A 10,166-nucleotide genomic window follows, 5' to 3' on the forward strand; every position below is an offset into this window, starting at 1 on the left:
AAAGTTTAAACAAAATTATATGAAATGGTAGTCAAAACAAAATATTTTTATTTTATGAAAAATAACTTTTTTGAGATTATAAAAATTAAACATTTCAAAATTATCAAAAAGAAATGAGATCACTGAAACAATTTATTTTGACTTTTTCTGCATCAAAAACTTGATCAAAACTGATGTTTTCACAAAATGTTTTGGTTTCAATTCAATTGCATTTTCCAGAGAACTCTGTGCCATAGGAAAAAATATCTCAACCGTCTCTACTACTAGGCCCAGACATCCACAGGGAAGATCAGAGTCTTTTTAAACCCCAGCTTCCCAGAAAGAAAGGTAGTTCACAGACACACAGGAGAATGTGGGCTTTGCTGGGAGAATGTTGATTGCTTCTGTTCTTATCCTGTAACTTAAAAGGAAAGCCGGTGTAAATTTAGCTTGTAGTGAGGCATAAGATTAGATGATGCTAAGTTTACATGGAGGCTGTTGCTTTAAATTCCCTTTTCTTTGATGCTTTGTTCCAACTGCTAAATAAAGATACTTAAAGAAGTCCGTTGGTCACGGTCACCAATCACAAGTTCCCAAAGGGAATAAAGGCAGGTGCCTGATACCAAGTTGGACCTGCAGAATGAGTGCAGTTGGTAAACGTAGGACAGGATACCTGGGTCTTAGTCTAAGAGTAGAAGAAGTGTGAGAATCCACCTTGGACTAGTAATAGCAGGAAGCTAAATACTTGAGGTGAATGTGCTCAGAGAGTCCAGAAAGGGGACAAAGGAGTAGCTATCCCTGTACCCAGGATATAAAGAAAGGCCAGATCTTACAGGTGGTATGTAAGAAGAAGCAAGACAATTTTGACACACCCTGGATATGAGGATTTGGAGAGCAGTTAAGGGCCTGAATGACCATGAGGATAGTGGTGGTTCTTCAGTGAGTGAGAAAGGAGTGAATGAGCTCTGAATCTTTCTCTGTTTGGTCATATTTTTGGCAAACCGATGGCTGGCAAATCCACAAGGATTTGTCAGAAAGATAGGCTGATATTTTAGTTTGTACAGAAGGAGACCGGTCTAGAGCATGGAGTTAGATCTGTGAGTCATTGGCATAGATAATAGCTGAACTTGTATTTGTGAATGAGTTTGTCCAGAGATGAAGCATAGAGGGAGAAGATGAGGGGGACAAAGATGGAGCCCTGAGGAGCTCCCACAGAAAGTATACTCATTTTTAGGGTCCTTAAGGGTTCAATCAACCTTGACAACCTGGGGTCTCTTAAAAGAAACAGAGCTTAGGGAATTCATACAAAGAAAATTACTCTTTTAAACCACTGGCGGTTTAAAACCTGGTTCAAAACAAAACCTACTTGGCAGAGATCTCTAAAATGCTGCACACTAAAATGTGTTGTAAATTTATTCCTTTGGCAGGTTTATTTCTTCATTAAATATTTATGATAGATGGATTTCAGCATATGCATGACATTGATGTAAATTGGGCTAGAAATTTTACAGGTTAACTAAAGTTTGATTCTAAAGGTCTCCTTACTGGGTGTTCATTTGTGTGGCATGGAAGAAGGGGATGAAGTAGCAAACCCCCTAAACTAAAACTAACACATTGGATGATCCTTTTTTTTTTTTGTTGATGCACGCAGGTATCCCTGTTTTTCCCATTCTCCCTGCAGGTCACCAGAAATGTCTGACCTGGTATTCACCTCCCCAGCATGTTCTCCTTAAGTGATGTTTAAACTGCTTATGATTACAATTAATATTAATTGCAAATTACCAACTTGTGTGCATGGATTAATGAGTCATTCTTGAGCTAATCTTTGTTTTGTCCAAAGGCGTTCTGTAAACATTCAACAGATAGGATGAATGAAGGACGTCTATTCTCTGGATTGTCAGTAACCTCTTCACTTTAATTTTTGTTATTAGCTATTTGTTGCTGTGGTGTATGGTTAGTCACCTGCATCACATGATGTGGTTTCTGCTCCATGACTGGGTGAATGAAATTTATAAAACAAGGGAATAACAAAATGTGAATAGTGCACAAGAGAATCCTATAATATGAAATTTCAGACAATTAATCAATGCTGCTAAAAATTCATGAAACCTTTGAGATTTGTGAACATTTTCCTTAATGCCCACTAGTTGTCTGGTACTTGCCAACAACAAGTAATATGACCTAATGGGTTAGAGCAAACCAAATTCCTTGCTTTTATTTGCAAAAGCATTGATGAATCAATATTTTAAATATTTGACCAACTCTAGTTAGTAACTCTAGTGAATAAATTCTGCATCTAAGAAATTGCCCATGGGATCTCTCCAGAATGAATGGATATGAATTAAATACCTATTTTGTAATGTCTTGTAAAATATTCCACCTGTGTTTCTGAGCAGGACTTTCGAACATCAAAAGTGGTGATCTTGAGAATCCATTGTAGATTTTACACTCGGTCCAGTGCTTTCTGGCATAAGACACTTTGGGTATGTTAGTAAGTTGTAAAGAACCTGTGGCTAAAGTGGATGTGATTTCTTACATATAACAAACTGAAGTTTGTTACCTTAATATAGAGTTCTAGTGTGGTTCATTAATTAAAAGGATGCAGTTCCTTGAATTGTGTAAAATATAATAGAAGTTAGAGTGTCATAGAATCATATTTTTACAAATTTTACAGTGGAATCATACTTTTCTTGGTTTGTAAAGATTTGCCTTTGCTTTAAAAAAGGAATTTCTCTCTCCTAGCCTCTGTTTCCCTGTTCATATATATCCTGAACAAGAGAAAGTGTCGATTGGCACTGCAGGAACAAAAACAGCTATGGGGAAGAGTTTCACCAAGGTCATTCCTACCTTGATGTATCATCTTAAATTAGTAGCATTAAAGATGAAATGAAGCATCAACAGCAGGAAATAGCTGCCAAGGCTTTTGTGTTTAAAATAACTCTATTGAAAGCACAACATTTTCTTGATTTAATTAGAGTTGTTAGAAAATAATTATGTGCAACCAACCTAGCCAGTACTCTGCACTTCCATGTGGCAAACCCAGCTGAATGAAAATACTGCACCGTGAGGGTGGTGGGAATAGGAAGTATACCATAGTGTGGGCACCAAAGTGACTCTCTCCTTTGAAACTTCCAAAATCAAGTTTAGATGAATATCTCAGATATCACTGTCCAGAGATAAACCTGGGAGGGAATGGGATAAGCAGGCCCTTTCTCTGAGCACACTGATCCATGTTTCTCTTGTTCTCTCTGTCTGATCTTAGTTGAAATAGATCTAACAGAACATTTATCAGGCATCGGCCATTCTGATTCCTACAGTCATACAGTTTAAGGCGATAAGGGACCATTGTGATCATCTTGTCTGGCCTGCTGCCTAACACAGGCTAAATTATGTCACTCTGTGGTTTCTTCATCAAGCCCTCAACTTCTAGTTGAGCCAGAGCATCTCTTTTTAGAAAGATGTCTAATGTTTATTTAAAGACTTCAAGTGACAGAGAATCTACCACACCTCTGGATAAATTGTTCCAATGGTTAAGTACCTTACTGATATATAACCAGTAGCAATCTCTTTTTATCGTGCTCAGGGCTGGAAGTTGAAGCTAGGCAAATTCATGCTGGAAACAAGTTGTGATCCATGCAGTGTGAATTTGCCTAGCTTCAACTTCCAGTCATAGGATGTTGTTATGCTAGATTAAGGAGAATGCCACTATCAGAAATCTTTTGATCAAATGATAGTGGCATTTGAGCCACCAGCTCCTTTTTGTCTCCCTGATCATTTGAGATGGAGAAAGAACTACCCAGCTCCTGAGCCCTCTGAGTGCCTAAGGGTTGAAGTCAGCAACACTGCTTCCATCGTTCATCCCAGATGGAAGGAGGAGGGAAGAAACTTCCTTACCAGCTTTTCCTTTGGAGAAGCAATGAAAGAGAGTTAGCCAGAATAAACATAAGAGCGGAAGGAACCACAGAACTTCCTAGGAAGCAGCAGTAGCAGCAACAACAAGCAGACTGTCTCTGAATGTTGCCTTTTACAAACACCCCAGAATTTCATGGGTCCCATATACGAGAGTGGCCAAATGATGAATGTATATGACTTGTTCTGCTCAATTAAGTAGAGCTCATAGGGAATCTTGTCCAGTTTCCAGCCAAAAAGATTGTGACCACATCATAGAGCATCCATATTGATTGGGGAGGAAAGGAAAGTGGTGACCAGACATAGGTTGAAGGAAAATATTTATTATTCATTATTTTATTACCATTTTCCCAGGAGTCCTACTCATGGACCAGGACCCAATTGTGTTAGAAACTGTACAGACACGGAATAAAAAGAGAGTTCCTTCCTCAAAAGAACTTACAAACTAGGTATAAGATAAGAGACAACACTTGGACAGAGAGAGACCAATGGGGAAGCTCAAAGGAACAATGTGACAATGTTGGTCAGCATGATAAACAGTGTTTTCAGCACACCAGGAGCCAAACGATTGTCACATTTTTTGTAGGCATCATGGCAAAGGAGGGTATTAAGTGGGAAATTGGAGGAGGATAATAAATTAGTTTTACAGATATTTATGGAGAGCTTCTCCCAATTATGAGGTGCAATATAGGAGAAAGCACAACGGTGCTTTTTTGAAAATGTATGGAGTGCATATTGGAGGCTGGCATCATAGACCAATCAGTGGTGGTAGTCAACCTTCCAGTTGTGAATGAGAGATGATAGGTACAGTGGGGCTAAGTCATGAAGGATCTTGCTAGTGAAGACATTTGAATAGGACAGAGAAGAGAAAAGCTAAGGAAGTGAATGGAGGGAAGCAAAGAAAGGGGTGACATAGTCAAAGTAATGGGCTAGGGAAATTATCTTTACAACAGCATTCTGAATGGATATGAACAGGGCAAGATTGCATTTGTTAAGGCCACAAAGAAGGATCTTGCAGTAATTGAGGTATGAAATTATGAGAGATTTCACCATGTGGATGGGTATGAAAGGCGGTATCTTGGCAATATTATGCAGAAAGAATCTGAAAGACTTAGACATAGCCTGGATGTGAGGACTTAGAGAGAGGTGCACACTGAAGATGACATCCAGGTTTCAGGGCTGAGTGAAAGGCAGGATCCCATCAAGAAAGGAGGTAGCAGGGAGAGATTGTGCGGTAAGGGGAGACTAAGAGCTCTGTTTTAGCCATGTTCAGCTTGAACTGATGACTAGACAGCCACAAGGAGATGTCAGAGAGACAGGCCAAGATATTAGTTTGGACAGAAGAAGACAGGCATGGAGCTGAGAGATAGATCTGCAAATTTTCTGCATAAAGATGGTAATTGAATTTTGTATTTGTGGCTGAGATTACCCAGGATAAAGTGCACAGGGAGTAGAGAATGGGACCAAAGATAGAGCCCTATGGAACACCCACAGAAAGCTGGAAGTGAGCTGAGGAGGATCCTCCAAAGGACATTCTGAAGGAGTGATTATATAGGTTGGAAGAGAACCAGGTGATAACAAAAAGAAAAGGAGTACTTGTGGCACCTTAGAGACTAACCAATTTATTTGAGCATGAGCTTTCGTGAGCTACAGCTCACTTCATCACTTCATAACAGCATCATAGAAGCCAAGGGAAGACAAGATTTCAAGAAGATCATGGTTGACTGTGGCAAAGGTGGCTGACAGGTCGATGAGGAAGAGGAGGGAATACTGATTTTGAGATGTGGCTAAGAAGAGGTCATTAGAGACTTTGAGAAGAACAGTTTCAGTGTAGCATGAGAAGTAGAAGCCAATTGGAGAGGGTCTAGGATGGAATTGGAGGAGGGGAACTCCAGACAGCAATTGCAAGTAACACATCAGGTGAACTTAGTCAGGAGAGGCAAGTGAATCAAAGGAGTGTTTTGGTTTTTTGGTTTTGTTTTTTTAAGATGGGAGAATCTAAAGCATGTTTGTATTGTGATGGGGAAGGAGTGAGAGGAGAGTTAGAAGTTAAGGAGAAGAATAAGGGAGGTGAAGAGAGTGAGTGTGGTGGAGATCAGGAGATGGGATGGGGTTCCTGGGGCAAGTGGATTGGTTAGAGGAGGAAAACAGATGAGAAACTTTTTTATGGCTGGAGGGGAAGAGAGACCTGCTATGTGTGACCTGGGAAGTCAGTTCACTTCTGTTTCCCCATCCCATACTTTGTCTGTCCTGTGAATTTAGATTATAAATTCTTGAGAAGAGGGAGTATATGTTTGTACAAAGGATCAAGAGGCATGAAGGAGCACTGATTTTGGTTGAGGCCTCCGGACGCTACTATAATACAACAACATAAAATGTTTTATTTTGACCTCACAAATGGCAGATGGTGCAATGCCCCACATATAGTGCCTGTTCCCAGACTCCTTCCCACTGCAGCCAATCACATACCTAACATGCACTAAGGTAAGGCAGTGTATTGAGGTTATGTTGGTGCATAGAATCAGCTACATAGTGGGGTTTCCATTGCACAGCTGTCTGCCATCTGTATGGTACCCCTATGTCAGCTCACTTTCTGCAGTTTTTCACTCCCTCTTGAGCTGTGTGACTTCACACACTAACTATAGTTAGAAGTAGTTTGTTGTATGAAATGGCCATGCCAGTAATTCTTCTTAGGGGAAATTGCTTTTGCAAGGGGAAGTTAATTAAATGTATGTAATAGTGCAGGAAAGAACCAATGGTAGCTAATCAGTGAGAAGGGGAACAATTTTGGAAGAATGCAGATGACAACTGCTTGAAGATGAACTCCTATAGAAGGAACAGCTTGAACCACAAGGAAGTTAGAAGAGTGAATAGTGTATGAGATTTAAGAAAGCGAAGACTCTATCACTGGATACTGATAAATTATGCCTCATTTACAGCACACCTGGTAGGTATTAATTAACACCTGGGAATTAGTCTTTCCTTTTGGGCACATAGCTTGCTTCTTAGTATAAAAATGTGTGTTGCTCATTGGGTTTTCCCCATCATGAACAGAGAACTGTAATCACTTGGATGAAATTCATTGAGCCAATGAACTGTCCCAGAAAGAGGAATTTGCCCTTTTCAGCTTGTGTTGTACTCTGAGACCAGGATGATATTTAAAACAGGTGCAGTTTATTGAAACTACTGCAAAGAATCCAAAAACAGAGCCCACTGCTGTAAAATTTGCAAAGAGGCCAGACCTGTGCTGTGATTACACCCTGCTCCCAGAACTGTGTGCTGTTAACCTCTCAGCAGAATTGCAAGCCTTAGAGATAGAGCAGTGAAACTATATCCCGTGGATTCCAACTAGCTTGGTATTAAATAGACACTTTACACCCAAAGTATAGCCTATATTCTCATAGCGCATACATTATTACTCTTGGATGCTATGTCTGCCCTTGGGCTGTAAGCCAACACCTTTGATTCCTAGAAAGAGCAAGTGAATCTGACACAAAGAGAACTAATTTTTTCCCCTTCTTTTCTAAGCTCTGATTCTGAACTCACTCACGTTGGTTTTAGTCCAGTGTAACATCACTGAATTCAGTTCTGGTATAGTGGAGATCAGAAATGTTTGACTTTCTTTGTGAAAAAATGTTGTGCAGATCTAGCCTCTCTTATTCCTGAGGGCAATGACACTCAGCCCTGGTCTACACTAGGACTTTAGGTCGAATTTAGCAGCATTAAATCGATGTAAACCTGCACCCGTCCACACGATGAAGCCCTTTATTTCGACTTAAAGGGCTCTTAAAATCAGTTTCCTTACTCCACCCTTGACAAGTGGATTAGCGCTTAAATCAGCCTTGCCGGGTCGAATTTGGGGTACTGTGGACACAATTCGACGGTATTGGCCTCCGGGAGCTATCCCAGAGTGCTCCATTGTGACCGCTCTGGACAGCACTCTCAACTCAGATGCACTGGCCAGGTAGACAGGAAAAGAACCGTGAACTTTTGAATCTCATTTCCTGTTTGGCCAGCATGGCAAGCTGCAGGTGACCATGCAGAACTCATCAGCAGAGATGACCATGATGGAGTCCTAGAATCACAAAAGAGCTCCAGCATGGACTGAACGGGAGGTACGGGATCTGATCGCTGTATGGTGAGAGGAATCGGTGCTATCAGAACTCCGTTCCAGTTTTCAAAATGCCAAAACTTTTGTCAAAATCTCCCAGGGCATGAAGGACAGAGGCCATAACAGGGACCCAAACCAGTGCTGTGTGAAACTTAAGGAGCTGAGGCAAGCCTACCAGAAAACCAGAGAGGTGAATGGCTGCTCCAGGTCAGAGCCCCAAACATGCCACTTCTATGATGAGCTGCATGCCCTTTTAGGGGGTTCAGCCACCACTACCCCAGCCATGTTGTTTGACTCCTTCAATGGAGATGGAGGCAACACGGAAGCAGGGGACGAAGAAGGACGAAGAAGATAGCTCACAGCAAGCAAGCGGAGAAACTGCTTTTCCCGACAGCCAGGAACTGTTTCTCACCCTGGACCTGGAGCCAGTACCCCCCGACCCCACCCAAGGCTGCCTCCTGGACCCGGCAGGTGGAGAAGGGACCTCCAGTGAATGTACCTTTTAAAATACTATACATGGTTTAAAAGCAAGCATGTGAAAGGATTAATTTGCCCTGGCATTCGCGGCTCTCCTGGATGTACTCCCAAAGCCTTTGTAAAAGGTTTATGGGGAGGGCAGCCTTATTGCGTCCTTCATGGTAGGACACTTTACCACTCCAGGCCAGTAACACGTACTCGGGAATCATTGTACAACAAAGCATTGCAGTGTATGTTTGCTAGCATTCAAACAACATCCGTTCTTTATCTCTCTGTGTTATCCTCAGGAGAGTGAGATATCATTCATGGTCACCTGGTTGAAATAGGGTGCTTTTCTTCAGGGGACACTCAGAAGAGCCCATTCCTGCTGGGCTGTTTGCCTGTGGCTGAACAGAAATGTTCCCCGCTGTTAGCCACGGGGAGGGTTGAGGGGGTAGCCACGCGGTGGGGGGAGGCAAAATGCAACCTTGTAACGAAAGCACATGTGCTATGTATGTAATGTTAACAGCAAGGTTTACTCTGAAAGAGTGTAGCCACTGTTTTATAAAATATGTCTTTTTAAATACCGCTGTCCCTTTTTTTTTCTCCACCAGCTGCATGTGTTTCAATGATCACAGGATCTTCTCCTTCCCAGAGGCTAGTGAAGATTAGAAAGAAAAAAAAACCTCACTCGTGATGAAATGTTCTCTGAGCTCATGCTGTCTTCCCACAATGACAGAGCACAGACGAATGCATGGAGGCAAATAATGTCACAGTGCCAGAAAGCACAAAATGACCGGGAGGAGAGGTGGCGGGCTGAAGAGAGTAAGTGGCAGGTTGAAGAGAGTAAGTGGCGGGCTGAAGACAGGGCTGAAGCTCAAATGTGGTAGCAGCATGATGAGAGGAGGCAGGATTCAATGCTGAGGCTGCTGGAGGACCAAACCAGGACGCTCCAGTGTATGGTTGAGCTGCAGCAAAGACAGCTAGAGCACAGACTGCCACTACAGCCCCTGTGCAACCAACCGCCCTCCTCCCCAAGTTCCATAGCCTCCACACCCAGACGCCCAAGAACGCGGTGGGGGGGGGGCACCGGCCAACCAGCCACTCTGCCACAGAGGATTGCCCAAAAAAAAGAAGGCTGGCATTCAATAAATTTTAAAATTTTAAACTTTTAAGGTGCTGTGTGGCATTTTCCTTTCCTCCTCCACCACTCCTCCTGGGCTACCTTGGTAGTCATCCCCCTATTTGTGTGATGAATGAATACAGAATGCATGAATGTGAAGCAACAATGACTTTATTGCCTCTGCAAGCAATGATCGAAGGGGGGAGGGGAGGGTGGTTAGCTTACAGGGAAGTAGAGGAACCAAGGGGCGGGGGTTTCATCAAAGAGAACTTTCACACCATAGCCTGGCCAGTCATGAAACTGGTTTTCAAAGCTTCTCTGATGCGTACTGCACCCTCCTGTGCTCTTCTAACTGCCCTGGTGTCTGGCTGCGCGTAACCAGCAGCCAGGTGATTTGCCTCAACCTCCCACCCCACCATAAATGTCTCCCCTTTACTCTCACAGATATTGTGGAGCACACAGCAAGCAGTAATAACAGTGGGAATATTGGTTTCGCTGAGGTCTAAGCGAGTCAGTAAACTGCGCCATCACGCTTTTAAACGTCCAAATGCACATTCTACCACCATTCTGCACTTGCTCAGCCTGTAG

This window comes from Caretta caretta, chromosome 9, assembly GCF_965140235.1.
Source record: "Caretta caretta isolate rCarCar2 chromosome 9, rCarCar1.hap1, whole genome shotgun sequence".
Lineage (NCBI taxonomy): Eukaryota > Metazoa > Chordata > Testudines > Cheloniidae > Caretta > Caretta caretta.